At 43.7% G+C, this 27,677-nt stretch overlaps 1 protein-coding gene across 1 annotated transcript in view; it reads right to left on the bottom strand.

Moving 5' to 3' along the window:
* gng7 (guanine nucleotide binding protein (G protein), gamma 7) overlaps positions 1-25,615 on the bottom strand; it is a 63,622-nt gene extending 38,007 nt beyond the window's left edge. The window contains exons 1-2 of the mRNA XM_048975799.1: positions 25,369-25,615; positions 16,542-16,608 (exon numbers count right to left, since the gene is read on the bottom strand). The gene's annotated coding sequence lies outside the window, so the exon portion shown is untranslated. The remainder of the gene's footprint in view (positions 1-16,541; positions 16,609-25,368) is intronic.
* Between the last annotated feature and the right edge of the window lie 2,062 nt (positions 25,616-27,677).

Here is a 27,677-nt window from a genome sequence, read left to right as displayed (position 1 = left end):
CGGTCCCTGACAGCACGCAGGCTAAAACTACACTAACATGTGACACGTGTGGCGTGCCTCAACTCGCTGACAGTACTGTGGCTGTTAAAAGTTTCTGCAATTCTTGCCTTTTCATGCGAGGCCTGAAATTAGCCACAATTCTCTTCCCTCATTTGAATACTGACCGCCTGTGACACCGTTGAAAAGCAAGAGTAAATCCACGTGAGATCCTGCTACCGCTCATGAACACAAGTGCAAAGGCAGCTAAGTCTTGTACAGGAGACGTCACTCCCAGCAGCACAGCAGACAGGATCAGCGCTGACCAGACTAAAGCTCTGCTTGATGCACTCCAAACCCTCACTCTGCTGTGGGCAGCTGTGCTACACGGGAGGGTAAAACCCTGCCAAAAACACGGCCTGCTCGCCCAGGTGATGCACGGTGACCGTATTCTGGCTGTGTCTGTCAGGCGTCGCCCCCCCCCCGGCGGCACCACATTTAATGCCTGCGGAGTGGCCCGCTGGAAAACGTGTTTCATAAGAGAGTTTCAGGGCGGGGCGGGCGCGACTCCATGCTGAGCGGCGGACTGAAGAGAGGCTATTAATAGTAAACGCCTGCATGGCTGAAAAATGTCAGGAATCAGCGGTTACACCAGCTGGCATCCAGGGCGGCCGCACACAGGCCCAGTGTTCCCAGCACGGCATCGGGGGGCGATGGTACGCTGCTGGCATTAACACCTCCGTTTTCTAGGGGAAGGCAGGCCGTGCATGTGCTTTGAACATCCTCACATTAGCACACGTATGCGCTCCCTGACACGCACACACACGTACATGCTTATTCCCACACATATAAGACCCCCACTCTCGCTAGCCGGTGCCCAGTCATACGCAAAAGAAAGGATGGCAGGATTCCTGCCATCTCCCATGCAAAGCTCTCAGGATCTTTCTTAGGGCTATGGGTTGAGTCATAACCTTAACAACGTTAACAGAGTGAGGAACAAAGTTGCTCAGGTACAGGCTGGCCACATACAGACAGCCCAGACAACTAGCTCACAGAAAGTATGCATGGAGAGTATGAGCCCAAAAAGTATGTGGGGGAAAAAATAAGGTACAGAAAAAAAAAAGAAAAGCTTCAGCAGTTTTATGTGACGCCTACAGACAAAATAACCCTCGACCGAGACTTTCTCTCATTATACTTCGATATAAGTTGACTTAAAGTGCAGGTTATATATATTGATATATCTATATCCAGGGCACAAGAGTCCCTCATTAACCAACCAACTATAACTGGGGCCCTATAAAAAGTAATACCAGCTGATTTTTCAAAAGGAGTAATGATATTTTTATGTGATACGTTAGATGTTACGTTTTAATGTGCATCTCGGAAAAACATGCAAAAATAATGGCCTTCTTAAGGTTTTTACTGAATAGGTGTCTGTACCAGTTTCTGTAACCCCAAGGACTTCGATGGGGCAGGAAACAACTCAGACCATTTTTTTAAAGCCCATTTCGTTCTTAGCAGAATGAAACTGACGACTAATCCAAAGCAAGGACACTTTCAATTTGACAGGAGTCTTTCCAAGCAGTACTGCAGAACTCTGTGCCCCTGGGGCAAACCAGTAAAGACCAGCACACTTTCAAACAAGTATGTTTTCTAAGAAGTGCTATGACAAGGAAAAGGAACTTCTGTGAATGTAACAGAAACGCCTGCCCATTGCAGATGTAATACAAAAGTGAGCCACTGTGCTACCCAGCATGCTCTTTACACTGGCTACATGTACAACCTCGTTTTCAAAAAACTTGTTTAAAATGTAAATAAAAATAGAATGCAATGATTTACAAATTCTACAAACCCATGCTTATTAGAAAATGGAACAAAGACAACATGTTTTATGACAAATATATAGTCAATTTGAATTTGATGTCAGCAACATGTTGAAAAAAAGTTGGGACAGCTTGTTTACAGAGTGTTAAAAGAAGAGGTGATGCAACACGGTGGTAAACGACTGGGAACTGAGGAGACCAGTTGATGGATGTTTTACAAGTGAAATTTTGTCCCGTTCTTGCCTAATATAGGATTTCAGCTGCTCGGGGTCTCTTTTGTTGTGTTTTTCGTTTCATGATGCGCCAAATATTTTCAGTGGGTGACAGGTCTGGACTGCAGGCAGGCCTGTCCAGCTCCCGCACTCTTCTAACTATGGGGTCATGCTGCTATAATATGTGCAGAATGCGGTTTGTCATTGTCTTGCTAAAATACACAAGGCCTTCCCTGAAAAAGGTGTCTGGACGGCAGGATGTGTTGCTCCTGAGCCTGTATATATATCGTTCAGCATTAATGGTGCCTTCCCAGATGTGCAAGCTACCTAAGCCACTAATGCCGCCCCATACCATCACGGATGCTGGCTTTTGAACTGTCCGCTGATGAGAAGCTGGATGGTCCCTCTCCTCTTTAGCCTGGAGGATGTGGCGTCCACGATTTCCGAAAAGAATTTGAAATTTTGATTGGTTAGTCCACAGGACAGTTTTCCATTTTGCCTCAGTAGATCTTAAATGAGTTTGGGCCCAGAGAAGTTGGTGGCATTTCTGGATCATGTTTACCATGCAAAAAAAAAAAACGTATCTAGAGTTTCATCCTGCATTTTGGATGCAGCAATCTACTGTGTTCACAGGCAATGATTTTCGGAAGTGTTCCTGAGCCCATGAGGTGATTTCGACAATAGAATTGTTTCTGTTCTTAATGCAGTGCCACTTGAGAACCCGAAGATCACGGCTACCCAATATTGGTTTTAACACTTTTCCTTTGCATACAGATCTCTGTTTTGTTTTAGCATTACACAACAGCAAGTCCTTTGTTGCCCATGTCCCAACTTCTTGAAATGTGTTGCTGGCATCATACTTGCCATGATACAATAAAAATTTCTCAGCTTCAAAACTTGATGTCATCCTTGTTCTATTTTCAATCAAATGTGGTTTTATGTGCTTTGCAAATCATTAAATTCTGTTTTTATTACAGAGCGTCGCAACTTTTTGGAAACGGGGTTGTATAGTGTTTAGTGGAAGAGGGAACTGACACCGGAGAAAGAGACTAGCAGTTAAAGCAAAAGGTATTTGAGGACAATTGCAGAAGGACCCATTTGCCTGCTGGGTTTCTGAACCATGAAAAACATTTTTTCCTGCAAAATTCAGTCTGAAGTACACAGAATACTGGTAATACAGACATAAAGGTCAGTGGTGAGAGTGACACAACGGCGCTCACGCGCTCCCTCTGAGGACTGGTACATGGGGTGGGGGGGGGGGGGGAGGAGGTGGTGGAGGAGAAGTGTACAGGCGGGCTCTTAGACAACAAAAGGAATACAGAGAGACACGCACTCACACACATACAAGCTCATGCACGTGGGTGGCAGCGTGGGAGGGTGAGTGAAGCAGAGAGCAGAGACTGCTGGAGAAGAGGAGAAGGGAGGAGAGCTACGTGGAAAAGGATGATACTACTATTACACCCCTACTCATTCCCACTTAAAGACGAAAAGCTAAAGAAATTCAAAGGAAAAAAAAAAGCATGTGAGTGGACAGGGAGTGGGGCTGACTGCCAGGGGATGATGCATTCGCTGGACACAAAGCAGAGGACAAAATCATTGAAATAACTGGATGGGAGTCATAAAAGACCAGTTTTGGCTGTGAAAGTCCAGGTTGCAAGCAGAGGCATGCACAGAGGGAATCACCCACACATGCAAACCTCAGTCTGTGCTGGAGGCTACCATGCAAATAATACAGAGCAAGAGGCAAATGCTGCAACATGGGCACTCCCCTCCAGTCTCCCAGCTGCCCTCAAGGACAAACCCACTCTAATCCCACGGCCCCCCGAAAGCGACACAACTAACACGCAAAGAGCAGTTTCAACATTTCATCAGATTGCTCTTTTCAACATGCCATACAGCAACCTTCCAAGGCTTATCATGAACATGGCCAAGTGGTTCACTCGTACACATGTAACACTTTTATATATACACAGATAACTGGCACCTTTAAAAGCAATACATGCTGCAGTCAATTGTTGTAGAAGCACAAATGCATATTCTATGTAGGTTTGGGCTGATATGACAAGAAATCACCTTGCATTTTAAACTTAGTATGCTCATTCCTATTTCATTATGGTATAAGTTTAAATGTACGGTAATTTCTTGTGTATGTGTGTGTATACACACCCACACACACACACTGCATATGCACGCACACACACATATATGAGACAAATGACATATTCGATGTCATTTGTAAATCATTTCTTTTGAACATATTTATTTATGCTTGCTCTGAGCTAAGTGCTTTTTTGCCGCGCTCCGATCTGCGCTGGGTTTGACTAAGAGCGTCATTAGCTCCTGCGACACGGCTGCCATTAAGCGGCAAGCCCGTGAAAATGTAGAGAGGGAGAGAAAGGGAGTGAGGGAGCGAGCGAGCACGCGGCGTCCCGGTTCCTGACTCACGGCGGAAGTCCTCTAGGTGAACCCCTGCGCCGCGCCATGACTCAGGCTCTCGCGCGCAGGCTGACTGAGGCGCGTACGGCGGGCGGGAAAGCGCAGGGAAGGCCGCCGGCCCTCGCGGCAAAAGGGGGGGGGGCGCGTGGAGACACGGTTACTAGCTGCACAGAGGCGGGAGAATAATTACTGGTGCTCGCTGACAAAGCTGCTTCCAGAACCTTCTCCATGTCGAGAGAGCCGAAGCTTTTATTTTAAAATCCTTCACCCGTTCAGTCATAAATGGCCTACGTAGCGCATACGCACACGCAGAATATACACTGACTGCCTGAAAGCCGTGTCTGGCCCCATGGGGGGCAATCTAATAGAACATAAAATTAAAATAAATTAAATCGGGGCTGCCTGGCTGCAGCAGTCTGATAAACAGTCCATGCAGGAAATATCTCAATTCAGTGGAATTTAAACAGAAAAAGAAGGATACTTTTTTATTTGTTTGGAACCTAGACGGCTGTCCGCTCCTCCACCAGGAAGGTGGTTTCCTTAAGCTTGTTTTTCAGACGAGACCCGAAACCGTCCCGGTCCGCCCATGAGTCAGTCTGCCAGATTCCTGCCCCGTTACATCAATCCGAAGGAGCTTCGACGCGTCTAGACAGTCCGCTCCCTTCGCCACGGTGGGGACGCAGCTCCCTTCTCCACGGTCTCTTGTCGCCACCTAGCGGTGGATCCGAGCACCATGGGAATTAGGCGGCATTTCCGAACAACATGCAGCCTTTAATCCCACGTGGCTTGGCATTTACTCTCGGCCTTCGGCGTAACAACCCCCACTGCGTCTTTGAGGATTCACGGGGCAAATGCTTGGCCACAAGTACGGTTTCGCTTTCCTCAAATTCTATTGCCAAGAAATGTTTTTGTGTAGGAGGCTAAAAACTTTCTTTTTAATCACCTTAGTTTTTTTTTTTTTTTTTGGGGGGGGGGGGGGGGGGTACAGAAAAGTTTAACAATCGTTTATACTAAGTGACTCAAACTACATATATGCGCGTGCTAGGGATGTTTCCCCACCCACGGGTGTGGGTATGCTTGTAGAGTAAACAGCAACCCGTAAGCAGAGGTCACCATACACACCGAACACACCTGCTCTAGGAACTGAAGTGCAAATCTGACAGTCCGATAAATTAGTGCCGGTATAAAATACCTCTTACCCATAAGTAGGGGAGGGAGTATTTATAACAACCATTTTCTGTTTGAGACTGTGCTTATGAGTCACATTTCACAAAGTTGCTCAAACGAGGTTCTAGTGTTTTCAATTTGTAAAACTGAAAATCTTATAAATGTGGCATTTGTTCCGTTTTTCTTTACATGAAATAGCATTTTATTCATCTTCTTAGAAAAAGCATGCAGGAGAGGCCAAGTGACCCAGATGTTGCTCAGACATGAAATTCCCTTAACGAAAACACTTCATTGTTGAACTGCATAGCCGTCGTCCATTCATATTTGTAAAAATATGAATATGATATACACAAGGTAAATTAGAAGGGTCAGAAGAGGTATATACAGTTCTCACAGGCTGTGCTGCAGCCGTGTTGCATTCACTTAATTAAAAACAACAAACGTATTAAAAATAAATTATGTTAACTCATCACTCTAAACATAGCAGGTGCTGGGCTAACTACAAGCCCTGGCCCAGTAGTGCCTTCTTTGCCAGCCTGGCCGACAGCAAAGCTACCTTCTGAAGCCAACTAGAAAGAATATTTTGTATGTCAATCCACTGACAGTAGTACAGAGAAATCGGCTTCCTTGAGCACAGACAGAGGGCTGAGAGCGGTCAGCACACTTATGTGACTCAGGTATTTTGGGGTAGGCTGGAGGACCTCTGCATGGGTGTTTCTCAGTTAAGGGATCCTCTGCCCTGTCAGGTCACACCTGCACTAATGTCAACACGAGGATTATGCATTATCCCACGCGGAAGCAATGTTCCAAATGTCAGGGGTCTGGAACGGTTCTGTGGAAACACAAAGGTGGGTTGTATTTTCAAAGGGAATATTCCCATAACATGTATTACATGCCACGTGAAAAAAACAGCATCATTCTAACAAAAGTAAACAAAGGGAAATTGTTCCACGCTCTCGATGGAAAGCAGTTTCCACCTCCATCGCATGCACAACAGACTGGCGGGCGTTGTACCCTTAACAGCTTTCCATATGGCCTCTCTCACAGCAGAACACTGAAACTCCATAAACATGCTTCCCACCTCTGACAAACCGGCACCCCTGGGACGTACAGGCAGGGAGGAGGCCACACTGTCACGTAAGCATAACAAAGGGCTGTTAGTGAAAAACAGCCAAGCAGAGGTGCTGCAAAGTGGTAAGGTTTCACGTAGAGCTGAAATGTGGAATCAGAAAAAGTTTGCTCTCCTGTTTTGCTCCTCTATCCTAGCAGGCGCCGGGCTGCCAGCAGCCCACACTCCCAAACGCTGGCATGGAGTCAGTGTGGATGCACGTCACTGAGCCTTCGGCATGTCATCACGCAGAACATTCACGCATGGTCAGAACTTCAGAAGACATCTGATGTGGTCAGGTCAAAGTAATAATATCACTGTACACCAAGTCATTAGGTGTGTGCCAAAATGAGGGGCGACAACAGTCTGATAAAATAACCAAAAGTGTCAGCTTGGATTCAAAACGATCCGGTAACCTTATATAGAAGGAAAACTAGAGTGTTATTTAATGATATCATATGTCTTTGCAAAAGGAACACACACACTCCTTCCTTTGTTTTACATGTCAATAAAAGATGAAGATTTCAAAACTTCAGCTGACAACAGATTCCTTCCCACATGCACTGAAATTTCAGGGGTCACTTCATATGATTGACAGCTCTTGCTTTTGTTTTGATTATAATAAATTTTTTCAGAGATATGTGAGAGTGCTCTTGGCCACAGTCCCAGGACAGCAATAATCATCTTAATAACTCACAACAAAACAAAAAACTCTTTTCAGATAGACCTTTACCCCACTCCTCTGGGAACATGGTGGTTTCCATGGAGAAAGAGCAACAGCCCCATTTCCAGGAGAGGCTCAAGTGGAGTGGCAGTTAGCATCTATGCATTTGGGAAACACTCTGCTCCTTTCCTAAGTAATGAGAAATGAACCTGCCAACATGTCTTTGGAAAACCAAAGTATGCAACAAGGAAGAAGCCTGGATTTCTTTATTCAAACACAGAAACATTACACCATTGGCAGATTGAAAAAACATTTTCCGGAACTGAAATTTGCAGAACAGATAACAGCTCTCTTCTTGGAAGTGTCTGGCCGCACACCTGTTGATGCATAAGGGTGGGACTGGCTGTAGTGGTCGACCCAAAAGGTCCGTTCCTCCACATCTGACACAGACAGAACCCTGGCCAAGAAAGAGGCTGTTATTAACTGGCAATCGCCAGCTGTACTACATGAGGGACTGACTGGACTGAAAACTCGCCTGTTTATGAGCCAGTCAGTTCCACTGAAAAAAGAAAAACTCCTGTAATAGACCCCTTGATGTTTTTAACGGCACACTGACTAAGGGCGGTCAACAAAAGACGGGGGGCTAGAACAGTGCCTCTAAAAGGGAGCCGTGTGGATCGGAGCCAGCCGTGTGACGCAGACGAGCAGCGGCCTGTGGCGACAGACATTACATTAACGCGGGGCTGGTGGGGTTACTCATAACCAATGAAACAGTTCAAGAACTCATCGGATCATGACGGCAAAATTTCAAATCAGTCCCACTTGCAGTCAACTGATACCATAGCTGAAAAATTATAAATGTGACTGTAATGAGCCAGCAGATAGATGGTGGCTCCCCCTTTATGCCTGCCTTCCGGTTAACCTGGCTCAGCTGTTTTGGGGGGTGGGGGGCCGAGTCACATGTGGTACGTTCCAGAACATAGAGAAGGGGGAGGTGTGTTTGGTGTTACGTTATCAGGTTTTTTTCCCCCTCCAGTTGTGTGTTCCAGGTTGTGAGGACGATACTGGAACTTGGGCCAATTCAGTGGGATTGTTTTTTGACGAGGTAGGCGGGGCTTCCTGTATATCGCAGATACAGCCATATACTGAGTCATCCACCTTTCCCATGCTGCCGTCCTTTCTTTTTCCTAGTAAAATCTCACTGTCATTACCCACTAGGACAAGAGGACCCGATGGTCAAGAGCAGACCAGCCACCATCTGCATGTGAGCACACTGGAAACAAGCCCTCAGTTGCAGACACACTGAACAAAATTCGAAACTCCAGCCTTCTAGCAAGGTGTTACGGTGATGATACACAGGGCGACTTTTTGAGTAATGCTGCCAGGTAGTTGCCAACCAGGCAACTGGTTGCCAGACAAGGGGCAACTCATCAGGATCCAGATGATCATGAAAAGTGCTGATCAAAGTTTTTCCAAATAGAAATTTGTTGCCCTACATCAACGGGAAAGTCCCCGAGCAACACTGGCGTATCCCAATCCAGTCCTCGGGGAACCACAGATAGTACACATTTAACGTGGACTGTCTGGTAGGGAGCTCATAGGGAGCAAAAACATGGACTGACTGTGGGTCCCTAAGAACCAGGTTGGGAAACACTGCTGTATTGTGTTAATAGTTGTGGAGATGGATGTTCAGGCAAACCAACAGAGCTGAGGGGAGTGTGTCAGACTGACATGGTAACTTCTTCAGTTATCTGAGAAACACGTCATATTAGGCCAATTAAAGGACAGAGCTGGAGAACAAGGCTGACAAATCACAGACAGAGCTTTCAGTCTCACACTGTATGAGTTCCAGCCAATGAACAGCATAGCCCATGAAGGAAACAGCCAATGAGAGAGTAAGATTGAAACATGCCAGTTACAACAGATGCTGGGATGTCTCCATAACCAAGTTCTTTCCTGATATATCTTCTTCAGCAATATGGCCCTGAGGTCATAAGCGAGTCAGGATAGGAAACCAGAGCACAGTAACGTACATGTGACATAGGCAACACCTCCCTCCTAACATTGTGAAATGCAGCTTTCATCCCCTGATGCAAAAGTCCGCCGAGAAACAAAAGCAATTCTTTTCCTGCAGGTCATCATTTCCACAGAAATGGCAAGCAGATAGAGTGCCAAAGCAGACTGTATGTTCTTTTACATCTGTTATTAAAATGGTTTGTGTGCCATGACAAAACTTTCTGATGGAAAACAGGCACCGTAATGAGGTGGGGAATCTGTCTATGCTTCTGCTGACATTAAACTCAATCGATTACTTGAGTGTTTGTGTGAGATTCGTCATCTACCCTTTTCATTACACTTGAAAAGCTGTTTAGACATGTTTGTCATATACGCAGAGAAGGCAGAATGGTGAATGTACTGCAGTATCAGCTGTAGCCTTTAAGCCTACAGAGGAACATTTCTGCCTTGTATTGATTAAGGCGATGTAATCACGACAGGCGCTTGCACACAAAGGGAGTGGAGTTCTGCTGATCACAGGAAAATAGAGGCTCCCTTGCACAATGGGGATGACTGAAGGGCAGCTGTTAATGCATTGGGGGAAAATGAAAGGGTGCAGTAATTAATTCCAGCAGCCCACCAACAGTCAGGAAAGAGAATGATGTACTACAAAGTGATCAACTGTACAAGAACCATTTCCATAGCTCGTTCCCCACTGAAGACAGAATACAGCTAAATGGGCTGCAGGAATCTGCAGCCTGACCAGTTCCGGCCTCCGCTGTAAGAGCAGGAAGTAGGTAGTGATTACTGGCAGCATAAGGCAGTACCGAGATACTGGAAACCTCCTGATAATTGACAGTATCAATTTCTTGAGAAGCAGGAGTGTTAAGGTTGATCTGGGGGCATTGATACTAGACATTTGTGTAGATACTGAATTCAGAAAACAAAGTTGGAATTGAGTTGAAAGAGTTGAAAATGCTGGAAGAGCTGGCCTGGAAGGCCACTCAGTCTCAGTCTCTCTCTCTCTCTCTCTCTCGGATGAAGATGAATGGGTCTCCACACTGTCTCTGTATGATGCGAGCATACCGCATGACCATCCCCTTCACCATCAGCCAAAATCCCAACCAGCTCTCAAAACATGAATGATAACAAAATGAGGCATCATCTGGTGTTTAAATCCTCTGTGCTCTACACAGTGGGTTAAGGCCCCGTCTGAAACGGACCACAAACAACCATGTAGATCATCTGCTCGTAAGCAGAAACCAGCAGAGGCTCAGTCAGGAAGAAATTCACCAAAAGCTGCAAAATAAAAACCAATCACCCATATACTGCAGGAAAACGCAAGACCAACATACTGGCACCCCCCACCCATGTGGAAGAACAAAGTATGGTTACCCAGAATGCATCTGTTCCCACACTTACACCGATACAGATTGCCAGCCAAAGATAACCATTTGAGAAATGAGACATTTTCCCATGTATTATAGACATAGGTGCAAATTATGGGGGGATGGGGTGCTGTAATCTTGCCCGGTATCCAAAACCAGCCAATACAACCCCCTGGACACCCTTAGATGGGTGGAGAACACAATCTCCACAATGCTCAACCAAATGTTATGCCCTTCATTACAGGCAGTGTTGAATGGGATCACTTTCACTACCCAGTCGCAGAAATCACTGGCACTACCACTGTGTGACATGATACGTGCTTAACACATAAGGAAGGTGTTCAGCACTTTCAGGGAAAGCTCTATGCGCTATTTGGGAATTATTTCCTGACATTGTGTACTTAGGGTTTTCAGTGGGGAACAGATTACTGTCTTCTGCAAAGCTCTTTCCTTCTTTTGAATAAAAGACAAACAGGCCTCTTTATAGAACCTGAGGCTACATTGTAGCAAAAAGAGAGATGAAAACACAGTATTCTTTGCATAGCAAGCCAAATAAGTCTTCACCATAATAATGCCCTGCAGAAGAGTGAGGCAAAGGAGGAAAAACGGGCATTTCAAACAATGAAATCAGAACATGCAACGTACAATAAAATTTTTTTTAAAAAAAATTACCCAACTACCCGTAATGCTTCCTAAATCACTAAACTCGAACATCCTGTTTGCTGTTATGCAAGTGTGTTACATTACCTTAATGATATTGACGGTACACACTCAAACCAAACAGAAGGTTTTCCAAGTATGAAGAACTACACCGCACAAATATTATCAAGAACGGACAGCTATGCAATGTCGATCGAGTGAAAAATCTTTCAAAAATATAAAATGTGAGCTAATCATTCTGCTTATTCACTTAAACTGCAGACTGCAGCATGTCTCTGAGGGTTAAGCTTTCCTGTTTGAGCAAAACCTTTGCTTCACTCATCAATGTTTAAAAACTGTTTTTTAACCTTAAATTTGATAGATTGATTTGCACTGTAGATAAACTGCACATCAGAATTTACAAAAACAAAAGAGGAGCAAGCAAAACATAAACAGTGTAGCTGTGAAATGGATGAGCCTCTAAACCAGGGGTGGCCAATCTTATCCGCAAAGGGCCGGAGTGTATGTGGGTTTTTGGGGTAATCTTTAGGTCAGCTGTTCAAATCCAGGTGTGAGGACTCTTCAGCCAATCAGTCCTCTAATTAGTAATCTAATCAGGGAGTTGCGGTGAAAACCCGCGCACACACACACCAGCCCTTTCTGGATAAGATTGCCCATCCTTGCTCTAAGCCATACGTGCTTGGGCTAGTTCCGAGAAGAAGCCCCTTAAGACAGGGAAATGTTTTGCTGTGAGCGACCGAGCGTGCCACTCGAAAGCAATTTTGTCCGAGTGCTGCGGCCCGAGCAGAGCGGGCCGAAATTGCGCTCCCCGTTTGTCAATACCTTCTTCACTTCAGCGCTCATCTCTAGCCGCGCATTAAAGAGGTAATTAACTTCTCTAACAGCAACACCAATAACCGCATCTAGGGGTCGCGGCCACACGGGAGGAGAGCCGCGTAATTAGCCAGTGGTGAATAAACTGGTGAGGTTTGCTGCGGGCCGTGATTCACTTTGTCAGCTCCGTGCACTGTTATGTTTAAAGAGGCGAACCTGGAGAGGGTACCTTTCATACCTCCCCCAGAATGAGCATCATATCTTGCTCTCTGCCCATAACCCGGGGGCTCACCTACCTATGGCAGGTTCACGGGGGGGGGGGGGGGGGGGGGGGGGACAAGAACATGAGTGACTGTCAAGTGAACGTTAGACAAGGTCACTTTATTAAGCAGGGAGTCACAAAACCCACCGTAATCAGACTGTTGTCATACAAGGTCTTAAGACAAACTCTTGGGGACAAACGTGTACATACACTGTGTACTGGGCTGCAGGTACGCTCATAATCACCACTGATTGAGACTTAAAACTAACTGGAATATACTGGAACACTATGACACCATTAACTAAATCACCTTCTTCCAGAACATTCAAAGTTTCTAATTTACTCTAATTAGATAAGTGATTTTGTCGGGTGCCCTGTTGGCTGCTTCTTTAAACCTTGTCCACAGACTGAAAAGTAGGCACAAGGGCCTATCATCTCGGCTGCATTGCCCTCCCATGGGATATTTCGGAATAATACCACCTTCCTGTCAAAGTGCTTCAGCATGGCCTCTAGGGGGCACTCCTACCTCTGGGCAGCAGCCACAAGGACACAGTAGGCAGCAGGGTGTTTGTCTTTGTACCAGATGTACAAATGTATCAGAGCAGCTTGTTACTTATCCTGTCACTCTCTAGAAAAAGAAAAAAAAAAAGCCAATGATCCCGCCAATCGAGCCATAATCTATGGTGCATTAGTTAAATAAGTCGTGTGCGAGGCAGTAATGGATTGTTGTCGCCTGAAAAGAGCAGTTAATGCTGCTTATTCCGTTTGCCATTCATCACTGGACTGTGCCAAATACCAGCAAATCCACTACAAATCATTCACACATCGGGGCCAAGTTGGGTCAAACGGCAGTAGCAGCCCGACATACGAACAGAGCCAAGCACACGTTGTTTTAGTGCAGTGTTCCCTTAGTGAGCACAGCTGTCCTGCATTTAAAGAAACAGGACACACTGTCTTCTTTGATGGACTTTATGCTCAATATGTTCCTTATGAATGCAGAGTTCACTGAAGGACTATCTATCGTAGATAACTTCAGGGCTTGAACTTGTTGACATATGAACAGGAAAGGACACGTCATTCAGTTCTGGTCCGGCGCACTGATGCAATCGCTGCACTTTCACGAGGATATTGCCCATTTCAGTGTCACGTTTAAAGGGGTGCGCTCCAAGATTTTTACTCCAATGATCTAGGATCCAGAAAGACAATAAAAATAAAAACCAAGAGCATCTTGGCACTCTTACTGTTCATGTATGATTGGTGATGAGGATTGCAACAGTGTTACATACGTATGCCCGTGCATGCAGCCCTCTATCCCCCAGCTGCATATCCAGGTTGGGGTTGCAGCAGAGTCCAAAGCCTATCCTTGGTAGCAGGAGTAACAAGACTGTTTCAACCTGGACAGGATGCCAGTCAATTACAGGGCACACACACACACACAGCGGTCAATAAAGAATCAAAAAATGCCAAACTGTGTTTTTCGGTGGGTGAAATAAAGCAGAGTACGTGAAAGAAACCCATCTGGACAAAATTCAATCCCCCCCCCCCATCACTGAAGTTGCAAGACAATAGCATTACCCACTGAGTCACAATCAGAGATGGAGAGTTTAGGTCCAGAGAGTACAAATCCAGGGCAAGATTTTGTTTCAACCAACCAGTTGAGTATAAAGAGTAATAGTCACAGAGTACTGAACTGGTTAGTTGAAACAAAACCTTGATCTGGATTTGTACTCTCTGGACCTGAAATTTCCACCTCTGGTCACCATACAGGTATGTGTGTCTATATATGTGGACATCTATATGTAGAACTATAAAGTTGAAGTTGGAAGTTTACATACACTTAGGCTGAAGTCATTAAAACTAATTTTTTTAACCACTCCATAGATTTCATGTTAGCAAACTACTTTTGGGAAGTCTGTTAGGAACATGACAAATAATTTTTCTAATAATTATGTAGAGACAGATTTAATTCACTAGATCACAGTTTCAGGGGGTCACTAGTTTTCATACGCTTTGTCAGTATTTGGCAGCGTTGCCTTTTTAATTGTTCAACTTGGGTCAAATGTTCATCCTAACAATGTAAACTTCAAACTTTACCTGTATGTGAAATAAGGCCACACAAATTATCAGCTGCATAAGATTTAGATAACATACCGTTAAGGCCCAGCGCCAGTTCAGTGCTATTAATCACACTGACCGAAAATAAATAACCGTAGGTGCTGTTAACAGGTTACCCAAACCCTTGTTTATGTAAATAAGATCGGTCATGTGTTTATAACCACCACAAAAATATGCACAAACGAGGTGTTTGGTATTACTACACATTTCGGAGAACAGTGTCATTTTCTATGTTTACCTAGACCTCAAATTCAGAACATACATTCTACGTATGAAAGGAGCACACACAGCTCACAATTTTGGAATGCCAATTCATCACCCTGTAACTTTGGAAATATTGATAAATCCGCTTCTAAAGTCAAGAAAATTACTGCAAGACAGGAAATTGAAGTTTTATTGCACTGCACGCGAATACCAGTAATTCATTTAACCAATAAATTACGAGATGCGTGTTCGAAATGGCAATCAATCATGCAGCAATGGCCCCCTCGTGTGGTGAAAATATATTACTGCACGTACATGGACGTCATGCTCCTATTCACACATCCGTAATACAATCGATTCGCGACACGAACACTCCGTGCAGATTTATTTAACCTTGAAATGCCATCATTAAATGTTCAATTTTGCTCTAGACCTGAAGGAAAAAAAAAAAGTTTGTACTGTGATTAAAAAGGTATGTACACAAACTATAAACAGAAATATAGAATGTTTAAATAGATGTTAAAATATTGCTTTTGAAAAGAAATTTGTGCAACAAATAAATACAATGCAATCAGAGAATATATGAGGACAGTAAGAACAGACTGAGGCTGAACCGGGAACGGTACAAAAGATTTATGAAAAGGCGGTACAAGCCTTTATGGGGGTGGGGGGGCTTTAGTGAATACGAATGACAGCATATTAATAAAACTAATTAATATACATTTATTGAGTGGGGAGGATGCAACATGATTGTTTTTTTTGGAAGATAAAATTCAAAGCTGTAGAAGTGAGAACTACACATCCGGCTAAAACGTCAATGACAAGCATGTCCCATAGAACAGGCCGAGCCAGTTAGACTCCTGTGTTTCGCATAACCTTCCTCATCAGAGTTCAAATTCCTACCACCCACACCCCACAAAACAAACATCTAATTTTCATAAATAAATCATACAAAATAAACTTTTTTGTTGTGGGGTGCGACACTAGAAACCGGCAACAGTGCGATTAGCTGCTTGTTACATTGCTGACAGAGCAGCCACCCGCCCTGAAACTAAATATAATGCCGTGTCCTGTTTTCAACCAATGCCCGATGGGATTTTTTTCTGCATTTCTCCATATTGAAAGTGTAAAACCCTATTTGCCCGTGTTTGTGACCATAAGCATTTGCATTCTGTATGCTCTACCGGACGGCGATGCTTCCATTGGTGAAACAGGTTCACGGTGTTTCCTGCTTCAGTTGGCACCAGTGTTTGGCAGTTTACAGTGCACAGCAGCAGTCTGACGTGCGGCAGACTTTGAACTGCAAAAAGTGCCGCCCCACCAACCCCTTTAACCTTGTTTATTTACAATATCTCCTTTTTAAAAGCTGTTGTGGCTCCTCAGCTGGGGCCTTCTTCACCAACACTGGAAGCTGCATCTGAAGAAGTGCTTCTCTCTTCCTTGGTACTTCCAAAACAGTAGCATGTTCTGCTAACTCAGTCACTTTCTGTGTGTTTGTTGGGCATACTGCAAGTGGTCCATTTTTAAAAGACTACCACATGATTGATTGGAATTATATTGGTTTCTTTGATGTGTGCTATCAAGTAATGTTCCTGACTGACAGTTTTCTGAATTTTCTTATCTTCTTTTCCGTAATATTTTATAAAAAAAAAAAAAAAAACTTTGCCCTATGCTGAACCTATATACACGCTGCTTAAAGGACCTGCACTTGCTCCTACCTGGAAGGCAGATGATGGCCTGGGCAGCTGGGTCTTTGCCTGAATGGTCCTCTCAGAATATGAGTCCCTGTGTGGAGAGAGAGACCACAGTCATCAGCACCTGTGGATACAACCCATCTAAAGCCTTACAAGACAGGTCACTCCAAATCAGTCCTGGAGAACGTCTTTCAAACTACATGCCGTTTTTCCTAGTATGTGCACCTTTTGTAAATTAAGAAGTATCAGAAAGATTAAGATGGGCCTCAGTTCTCATCTTATAGCAAAACATAGCAATAAAAATATTATTAAAAAGTTACAAAAAATAGTGCTTTACCTTTTAGTTCCACAAGATGGCGCCCAGTTACTTAAATCAAAACTAAAAAAATCTGGGCATATGAGAGGTACCTAGCACAGAAAATGAAGTTGAGACTGGATTGACACGTACATCTAGTAAAACTTACGTTTGGACAAAAATTTTAATGTAGTATTCATACACTGGACTGATGCACAAGTGATAAAAGTCTTCTGGATTCTGATCACAGATGATCTAATCAATGGTTCTCAACTGGTTTGGCCTCTGGACTCACATTTTATCCTGGTGATCAAGGACCCAAATTTAAACATTTTGAAACAAAAACCCTCCTGGATTCTATGTACACAGATTATGTACAATGTAAAATGAATACTTTTTTTCAATTTTTGAGAAAAGGTTAAAATGTCTGGTTGAAGGCACCAATGTGCTGATTAAAGCATGCTGCCGATTCTAGTTGAGTACCCCCACTACAGGACACTTGAGCAAGGTACGTGACCAAAGTCACTCCATTAAAAAATATCCTGCTGAACAAAATGGGTAAAACTACACAACTCTTTGGACAGAAGTATCAGCTTAGAAAGTAAATATATGCAAATTCTGGAGTGTGGCACAGTGGTTAGCGCTGCTGCCTCACAGCAAGAAGGTCCTGGGTTCGGTCCTGGATCCTTTCTGTGTGGAGTTTACACGCTCTCCCCGTGTTCGCGTGGGTTTTCGATGGGGGCTCTGGTTTCCTCCCACAGTCCAAAAGTGTGCAGGAGAGATTGATTGGCGAGTTTAAATTGGCCCTATGAGTGTGCGTGTGATTGTGCGTGCCCTGCAGTGTTTTGGCACCTGCTCAGGGTTGGTTCTCGCCTGTGCCCACTGTTCTCGGGATAGGTTCTGGTCCTCCCCGTGACCCCAGTTGGGATCCAGTTTCAGAAAATGGATGGATGGATGTTGGAGGGGGATAGGGGGATGAAGTCCAGGCCACAAGCCGTGCAAAGACTGCCTTCAACTGTCTGGAGTACAACATTAACTGAACCAAGCTTCGTTTACATGAGACTAAAGCAATTAAGAAGAAGGCCCCATTAATTACCGGCACTGCAACAAGAAGGTGAGCGATTCATGTCAGTAATTTCTGCTCTGAGTCAGAGCGCTAGTAATTACACTACGCCGTCTGGAAGGTCTGCTCCTCTCGCTGCCATCAGTCGAGTCGACGGAGCACACACAGGGCCGAGAGCTGCTTACATCTGCTGCTTCATCTTGGACCTCGAGGCCAACATAAATCAAAATCCCCTCTAGCGCTTCCCAAGACATAAAAAACTGCAGAGGACAGACGTTTCGTATTGGATTCTCATTTCCGAAGGGAAAACGCCCAGCCCTATTTGTCTTTAAAAAAAATAAAATAAATTGCGGAGACAGCAAGAGCAACAAGATGAAATGCGTAAGGTCACGATGGGGCGAGCGGACCTCTCTGGGAGGTGGAGCTCAACGTCTGATGACCTGGCAGCCCTGGGGGAGCCTGGTGTACAGTGTGCTACTGCTACCCTGAGCCACACGGGTCCCTTGCTGCCATCATTACCTTGGAGCCCCCTCTCCCCGCACACACGCACGCACACACACACACACACACACACACACACACACACACACACACACACACACATCAGCAGCACCAAGCCCCTGGTGGCATCACCTCCCCATTACTCATGCTAGAGGTTTCCCAGTTCAGCAGAGAAAAGTCAATTCAAGCAACGACTGCAACACTGCAGCCTTTGTGCAAAAAGATATCCATCCATGCCTTGCCAATTGGACAAAAGCAAAGCACTAAGGGCTAAGGGTGCCCAAAAACCTGGCCATCTCTAAGCCTGCCCAGGCAGTCCATACAGGAAGTCATCGCTGCCTTTGGGCTGCCTTTTACATCTCCAGCCTGCATACGAGTAGCAGTGGGCACCCTGGTCTAGCTGAGAAAAGAATTCTTATTCTGGTTTTTTTTTTTTTTAAACACTGCCCAGAGGATGTAACCCTGAGTGGCCTTCCCTAAACGTCGATTAGCAGAACTGCCAGATGTCTAGTCAGGCAGCAGGTTTAAGCTGCTCACAGGCTTCAAATTTAAATGTCAAACAAATAAAGGAAATGGACCAAGAAGACCCCAGCTAAATGCAATGTAAGTGCACACTGGGGTGACCCATTCTACAATCAGTTAAGCTGGCCATGGTTATGAATCAGCTGAAAGGCTGCACAACGCAAGCTGTTTATACTGACCAGCCTGTTCATAATCCCCACACATTTGCGTACACTCAGCACAGAGACGCAATGCACAGTGTGCATGCGGAGCTCATTTTAGCCCGGGTGCTCTTCCAAAACATTACAGGACACAGAACAAAAAACACACAGCACCAGTAGCATTAAACAAGGCCATGATTCTGCATGATTTAACATATGAGCATATGAAAGCTCAGATTTAGATTCTTGGAGGAACACTGATACCCACATGTGTGCCCCTCCTCCCCCACCGTGTGCTGTTTTGACAATGCACGCCCCCAACACTGGGTAAAGAAAGCTAACTGCTGAGCTGCTCAGAGAAACTGCTGGACATGTCTGGTTAAAACAACAGGATCATGGCCAAATTGAGTCCAACCCAGGTACTGAGAATACCGAAGGAGCCCTTCCTGATCCCCTTAGGCTCAAACACCAAAGACACCAGTCTCCTTCATGCAAACCTGTGCTCAGAGGCAATTGTAACTATGGGGCTAACTATGGAAACCCTATCCTGTGCTACTCTTACCACGTGAATGAATGTATTGCATTCCTAACCTAGACGTTCATCTAGTCTCACATTGTCTACATTAAATTTTGAACATGTGACCATCCCGGACTGTAAAGACTATTCCATTACTGTGTTTCAGTGCCAATTTAAACCTTCAAGTAGGCTGAAGGGTTTCTATTCTGACATTAAAATAACGACAACAGCTGTAGTACCACCAACCCTGTTAGCTGCTAAACAAAGACACAGGTGGAAAAAAGCCCCGGGCGGTGTCTAAACAGGAGTGTTTCAATGCCATAGTGATGCCAGTTTTACCGTGGAGACCCAGGCCTCTCTTCAAACCGGTTTAAACCGGTCACCCGCAAAAGTTTCTACTGAAGATAGCCAGTCAGTTATTGCGAGTTAACATACGCTGATAAACAGTACTTAAAAAAAAAAATCTGATCGTTAGGTTCCTGAAAAGCAGGCTATACGATAGGAGAGTCAGCAGATAAACATTTGCGAACGCTGCCCATAACTGCGTCATCACTGATGAAGACGACAGATGTTACCACTACTTATATTAACCCTTACATATAGGAAAGGGAGGCGGGGGGGGAAATCAAATTTAAAATGTTGGAGGGGGTGCAGAGTGTGTGCAAAATAAATAGAATGAACACAGCATCATGAAAAGAGCTACCAGCTGATGAGGAACTGCATTTAAATTACTAGCAGGTCCTCATAGCCTGGTGATGCAAGACCGTCATTGTAAAAGGTGAGCGATTTATGTTCATTACAATGTGTAAGAAACAAGAGTAAATGCAACAAAGTACACCTTAATGTGGGCAGAGGACAGCTTAAAATATCACTCACTTTTCATATTGAGGTCAAAGCCCAATTCCTTACAGCAAATACAGCAAAAGAAATGATATCCATACTGGCAGCTACGCAGTTTAACCATCTCAGCCTGTCACCCCTTCACCTAAAACGCCAATGTACTTTCGTAAACACCGCAATACACACATGAAAAAATATTCTTGTCATATATCGAGTCAGGGCAGCACACAAGCTACACTGGGGCACCCTACCAGGAAGGCCGTTCAGGTCATATTTCATAACTGCAGAGAAATCTTCGGCACAAGGGGCCTATCTGCACAGCATTATCTAATCGGAGAACACCATACACGTAAGGTCAGATGTCATTTCTAATCTCAAGGTGGACACAGCTCAAGATTTACAAAACAGGAACTTTTTGATGATTGACTGATTAATTTGAAAAAATAGCCAAGAAATTCATGTTGGTTAAATAAGAGCTTGCTAAATAAGGTGTACGATACTGCCTTGTGCCTTTTTGGTATAGCCTGTTGGTTTTCTTAGAATATTCCTACATGATGAGCTTTTTGATACAGTATAACTTCCCTAACATGCGTCATAGAATAAAGTTAAACAATTTAGTAACCTGTAGATAGCCACACTAAAAGCCCTGTATGTGACATTCAAGTAACTGGCATGATTAAAAGATAAAAAATATAAAATCACAATACAAATACCATTAAGAATTTACAATAAAAGTAAAGACAGACATTGTGCAAAGAAAAGCAACATGCTTTAACAGTCTGTCCACTTGTTCAACCATGTTTACCTCACGATATCTTTTGTAGTACTGAATATCTGACTTCATCTGGCATAGAAACATGTTAATAGAACAATAATCATTAATCTGTTTGGATAAAAAGGATAAAAGTAACAGTAAGAAATCTGCTACAATTCAGCGTTTTTCATTAATAACTGAATTTTCTGGATAGTTGAACTCTATCTAGCAGTGCCTCGGTCCCCATGTTACCGAACAGAAGTTTTTACTGTATCTAAAAGGTGTATTATTCCAGTTCTGCTGGTAGTAATGTCAATGTGTACAAAAAACACACACTCAGTGAGCAGGTTTCTTTGGTACACATGCCTGTTAATACAATCGGCAAATCGTGTGACTGCAACTGAATACATACGGCACACAGACAGGGTCAAGCATTTCATTTAATGTGGGGCCAAACATTAAAATGGCTAATATGCATAATTAAGTGATTTTTAAAGTGGCGTGATTATTGGTGCCATATGTAGTGGCTCCATAGCCTCAGTTACACCCACCCTGCAGGAATATTCAGAAAATACAGTCTCTAGTTCCCAGCAAAAGGTGCAGTAAACAAAGAGCTGGTCAGCAACAGTTTTGTGGCCGAAAGTACCACATCAATGAGAGGTCAGAGGAGAATGGCCAGACTAAAGGTAATCAGAAGGCCACAAGTGCAAGAATAAGCGCTCAGCACAACAGTGGTGTGCAGAATGGCATCAGCAAACAAACTTACCATTGAAATGTTGTACCAAAGGGGTGTACATGTATAAACTCTTGTATTTTGACCCAAAATTTACTTAAAATAAAAAAATACAAAAGGCACACTAAATTTGAGATTCTCGTTTGAAATGATGTACTGATTCCAACTGTGGGTTGAAATAAAGTACATTTTTTTCCAATAATCTAAATCGCAGTTAATTTTACAGCTGTTTGAAAGGTAAGATCGGACCAGCGAAAGCACCACATACTGAACACGATCCATCCTTTCAATGTCATGTTTATAATTCATTGTTATATCACGCATTAGATTAACTTGTTTTTATAAAGTAATGGAAACACAAAAGCAACCTTTCTGAAATGGGAATTTTAAGACTATACTGAAGCTGGTACTTCCAAGGTCTTGTTTTCTATTAGTTGTATAGATTTGCCAACCATAGATCTTAATTTGAATGAAACCATTTTCTTATGAAAATTATCATTCATTTACATCAAACAGTAAACATTTAGTTTGCTTACATAATGATAACAGTCACAGCTACTATAGCTACCCTGGAGGTGACTGACAGTCTCTCGACAGCTGCATTACAATGGCCTGCCAGGGGACGTCGAATGTCCTACTCGAGGGGGTACAGACACACATCCACACCTGTGCTCCAGGACCAGCATGACACCATAATATTGCTGCATTTCAGTGCGTGTGTACAGGAGGTAACAGGTCACACAAAAGGTGGGCAAATGAGATGAGAGTGCCGATTAAGGAGGGTGGGCTCAGTCCAATGCCCTCACTAATGGAGGAGTGACAAAAGATGCTGGGAAACATGACACACAGCCACTCAGCAGCGCCCCCTGCTGGGTAGCCATCAGTCATGCTACCAGCCAGGTCCTGGGCATGTGGGGAGACAAAACATACAAACCCCACGACACACGCATTGGCAGGCGACGCCACCTTCCGCTAGACGATAAAACGTCTGCTGGCTGCATTATGCTTGTGCCATGACCAATCCTAAGGGGTCTGAACAGGCAAATGTGAAAGACATTAGCTGCATGTCATAAGCGTCAGCGCATGGAACACTGACCCACAGCAGGCAGGAGGTGCTGTCTTCAGAGCGTCATATAGCCACATAAAGTTCAGTAATTTCTTTAAGGAACAATACTAAGATACAAAATGAATCATACTGATATTCATTCAAATGCCACTTAAGTACTTAAGACCATAAATAATGTAATAACATACACCCGTGACAGAATAATGATTTTTTTTTTTGTGTGTGTGTGTGTTATACAGATTAAGTGCTTGGCCTCTACACAAAAGCCCATAAATAGTAAATGTACATTGTGATTCACTTAATTGTTAAAAAGTTGTAAGGCAGCGGTGGCCAATCTTATCCGCAAATGGCCAGTGTGTATGTGAGTTTTTGGGATAACCTGTACATCAGCTGGTAAAACCCAGGTATGAGGACTCTTCAGCCAATCAGTCCTCTAATTAGTAATCTAATTAGGGAGTTGCAGCGAAAACCCACATACACACCGGCCCTTTGCGGATAAGATTGGCCACCCCCGGTGTAAGGTATAACAAGGTGGGCATCTAGCAAACCCAGCTGAACCAGCTTTCAAAACTAGTCCTGGCAGGTACACAGCAGTAACTTCCAAAAGGCAGGATTCTGCAAAGCGGATATTGGAACAACCATTAAAAACAGAGTATTTTCAAAACTCCCTATGTTTGTCAAAATAACGTGTATAGTCTATATTATATCAAGGGATAGCAAAGGCTTGCATTGACAAATACACAAGATTAAAATGCCATAGGTTGCATAACCAACCATATGTCCTGTAATGGCAGCCCTGCACAGATAAACCTAATGAGTTAACAAGATTATACAAGTTAAAGTCTGTGAGTTAATCCATTCATATTCAATTGGGGGCTGGGGGGCATTGAATGAAGAGTTTACACAAGGGGATGCTAAGCAGAGATTATTTACTTGGCTGACACTGTAGGGCCCAGGAACAAAGTGTTGAATGTCTGGGACCACTGCTTGAAAAGCAGCCCAAACATTATCAAAGGAATCCAGAATGTGGCATGCCTCATTGCCATTAATGGGTTTACAGGCCAGCAAGTTAAAAATCTAGTCTTAAATTAAAGCTATGTAGATCTATGTAGAGATTAGATGAGAATGAAGGAAACGGTCCTAAGTAAAGTATTTACTTCTTGTTTGAACTAGTAAGTTACCAGACTAATTTAGTGACCATTCTTAATCTTTACTCTGCAATTCAGGCATTTAAAATGTTTATATGAACTATGCTGTCGCATATTCTCGTGTAATAACTAGGACAAGTCAAGTGTACTTTATCATACCGAGCTGAAGAGGCAAATGTGCATTTCACACAAAAAGACAACCAGTCACATAATAATAATAATAATCCGTCAAAACCCAAGATGGAAATGCACATCAGGCCTCGTACAAATATTAGAAAATACAGCAGCTCATTTGAAAGTTGGTATTTTTTCCAGAAAGTTTAAAAATAGCATTCTACTATTTCTGGAGATAGCTTGAAACGCGGATCTACGCGGCAAGACTAACTTGGACAGCTGTGGTATAGTACCGGAGGAGCGCTCTTAAGACTCCGACCATCAGAACACCAGCATTTAACGGAAAAGGAGACACTAATTAGATATTAAATCAGCCGCACTATATATAAATCATTGGACAGATGTCAGGTCCACATGCACATACATATCATCTATTAGAAGCATAAAACATTCGCAACGCGGTTCAGGTCTCTGGTGTTTTTTCTGGGTTTGCTTTCTGCACTAAAAATCGAACCTTAAATTAAAAAGGCGCAGTATTTCCCCTTGATCCTATCACTTTAGGTCCGGTTTTAACATCGCTACCAGCGTGTTACTAAGGCCGTACGCAAGTGCGCCTGGTCACTCCGAGCTGATTCCATTAGCGGAGCCAGGCAAAATAAGATTTCTGTTCCCTTAACTATATTATATATATATATATCTATATACACATTTCTTGATTTTTTTTTTTTTTGGCTTGCGGTCAGCTTCAAGATCTCAGCTTTGCCTTTCTATAGCGATCAAGGATGTATGAGGCGGCATATAGTTAGAAGGTAGAAATGCACGTAGTTTCACAACAGTAACGTCGGCAAAAGTAGCGTTTTCCAGCGGCTCGGTGTTACTGCCCAGCCTCCATCTTACTGCCTCACCCCGTTAACCAAACGGGAAATAAGGTTTATAAAGGGGCGCACGGTATCGAAGCCTGCCCCACGGCCGCACGGACAGTAGGACTGGATAAGACCGCGTTAGGGTGTAAACACACACACCGCCCTCCCACGCCGCCCCTCAACGTTTAAAATAACAAAATAACCACAAACAGCCGAAAAGGGCACAAACGCAAGATTTTTTTTTTTTGACAAACCGTACGCGGCATAAAGAACAGAGCTGGACGGAGCTGCTCACCTCGGCGTGGATGCGCGCTTTAAAGGGCCAGGTCTGCCGCCCTCCGCCCGCCGCTCCGCTCTCGCTTTCTCCCTTCGCCCGAAGAGCCCCCCCTCCGTTTACCAGAATACACCCAATTTCGCCCCTTCTGTCCACCACTTGAGACGCCGTCCTCACAGACAAACTTGCTTATCTATCGTTCCCTTCTTTTTTTCTATTTCCTTAGTATAGCGGGGTAAGGAAGAGCCGCTCTGGGAGTAACGAGGCGGCCCCCGGCGACCGCGAGGACCAATCAGCGCCGGAGCGTCCGCCCTCTCCAGCTCTCGAGCCGGCCGCGTTAGGTTGAGGCTGCCTCCTTCAGCCCAGCGCTGTTTGTTTGTTTTACACTATGACATTTTTTAGACATCTGCCTGTACAAATTAATAAAGGTTATGATTAACGTCTGATTAATTTTTTTCGATAGCATCTTTTATTTTCACTTATTCGATCGTGCATTTTGCAATATTAATATACAATGACTTTAAACTGAACGTAATGTAACATGAATGTCAGGACAATAATAATAATAATATTTGCCAGTAGAGGCTGTAGTCAAATAGCACAATCAGCTGTGAGGATTAAAACGTTATTTGAACTTTATTTTCTTGTGTGTAATCTAAAGGCAACTTAAATGCATTCGCATAATCGTGTGTTATACACCAGTCACAGGACAAAACTTCGTCACACTGACGCGAAGTTTATAAATCTGTCCTTTCTTTCAAATAGCCGTTTAATAGTCACTATGTGCGATTGTGTATCCGGAATGTTTACTTGGTAAAAGCTGACGGATGTAGCTTATTTCCGTTTTATAAAACGTATACTTATCATTGCATACTTCTCATGTTAGCCACCAAAACAGATAACTTTTTACAGGAAAAGATTTTTTTGTGGACAATTCACCGCAAAACATGTAATGAAATTGTCACCGTACTATGTACCGAATGCTTTTCATTGTGGGAAATACTGCACTCTGCAGGATATGGGACCATTGATCTATTCCGCACTCTGTGATTTTATGTGGCGAACCACTTTGTGGCTGAGTTGCTGTTGTTCCCAATTGCTTCCACTTTCTTATAAAACCACTAACAGTTGACCGTGGAATATTTAGTTGCGAGGAAATTTCACGAATGGACTTATTGCACAGATGGCATCCTATCATCGTACCACGCTTCAAGTCACTGAGCTCCTGAGAGTGACCCATTCTTTACTAAATGTTTGGAGAAGGTGCTTGATTTTATACACCTGTAGCTATAGAAGTGATTGGAACACCTAAATTCAATGATTTGGATGGGTGTCCCAATACTTTTGGTAATATGGTATATCTGAAACTAATACACTACAAACAGCACAAGGTAATGAGAAGAACAGTGAAAACTATTCGACACAGGTCAATTCGCTTCCTTAAATAAAGGTTGTTAGACTAGTAACTACTAATAATGAAACAATCATAAAGACTGAAAAGTAAAGATTGTTGGCCTATTTTTCCAATATACATTTACACCAAAATAAAGATAACTCTTTAATAAATGACATATATGAGGTATATTGAAAGCAAGTTCTTCCACAATGGTGTTATTCTTGAGTTACCCAAGTTACATATCATGTGAAAATCCCGAACTAGCTGCATTGCCTGTTATTTTGGATACCGTGATCATGGATAGAAGATCAAGTCTAAGCTGTCCCCTGCCTTCTGTCTCCATCTTCCTGAGATGGGCTTCCTGTGATGGTGTACTGGATTAGTGGTCATGGATGCATCGATGGTTAGAAGTAAAGAGTGTTACTTTTAGGGTGGAGGTGATGGTGATATTACTATAGTGGAACTATAGTGTGGTAACTATTCAGATTGTAGATGTTTACAAGGAACTGTGGCTAAGGTAATATGGAAAAAGACATCACTGGCTACGGTTCACTGTGGACAAGAGGACACACTTCCTGAAGGTCATGTCAGTGCTGTGTTTTGTGATTGGCTGCTGCTTTAGTTTTCAAGGCAAAGAATAAAATACAACCCCAACAGTCGACTTACGGGTCAATCCGTGGTACAGAGAGGCAGTGGACTGAGTGTTGAGGGACTTTATACAGAGGGGGGCTATGGGCGACTTGGACCACAGCAGAGCAATGGTGCAAAGAATACAAACAGTCGTCTACTGAGAAGTGGAAAAAGTCATATGGTGAGATGAGTCATCTTTCACATGTGTGGGGTGTGCCAAATGAAACCTACAGGCTTCAGTGATTGTTTCCCATGGTTCTCCCAAGGGTTCTGGCAGCCATCTTATAATGTGGGGTGCATTTTC

Source organism: Brienomyrus brachyistius, chromosome 15 (assembly GCF_023856365.1).
Source record: "Brienomyrus brachyistius isolate T26 chromosome 15, BBRACH_0.4, whole genome shotgun sequence".
NCBI lineage: Eukaryota > Metazoa > Chordata > Actinopteri > Osteoglossiformes > Mormyridae > Brienomyrus > Brienomyrus brachyistius.
This window is presented reverse-complemented; position numbering and strand designations above follow the sequence as displayed.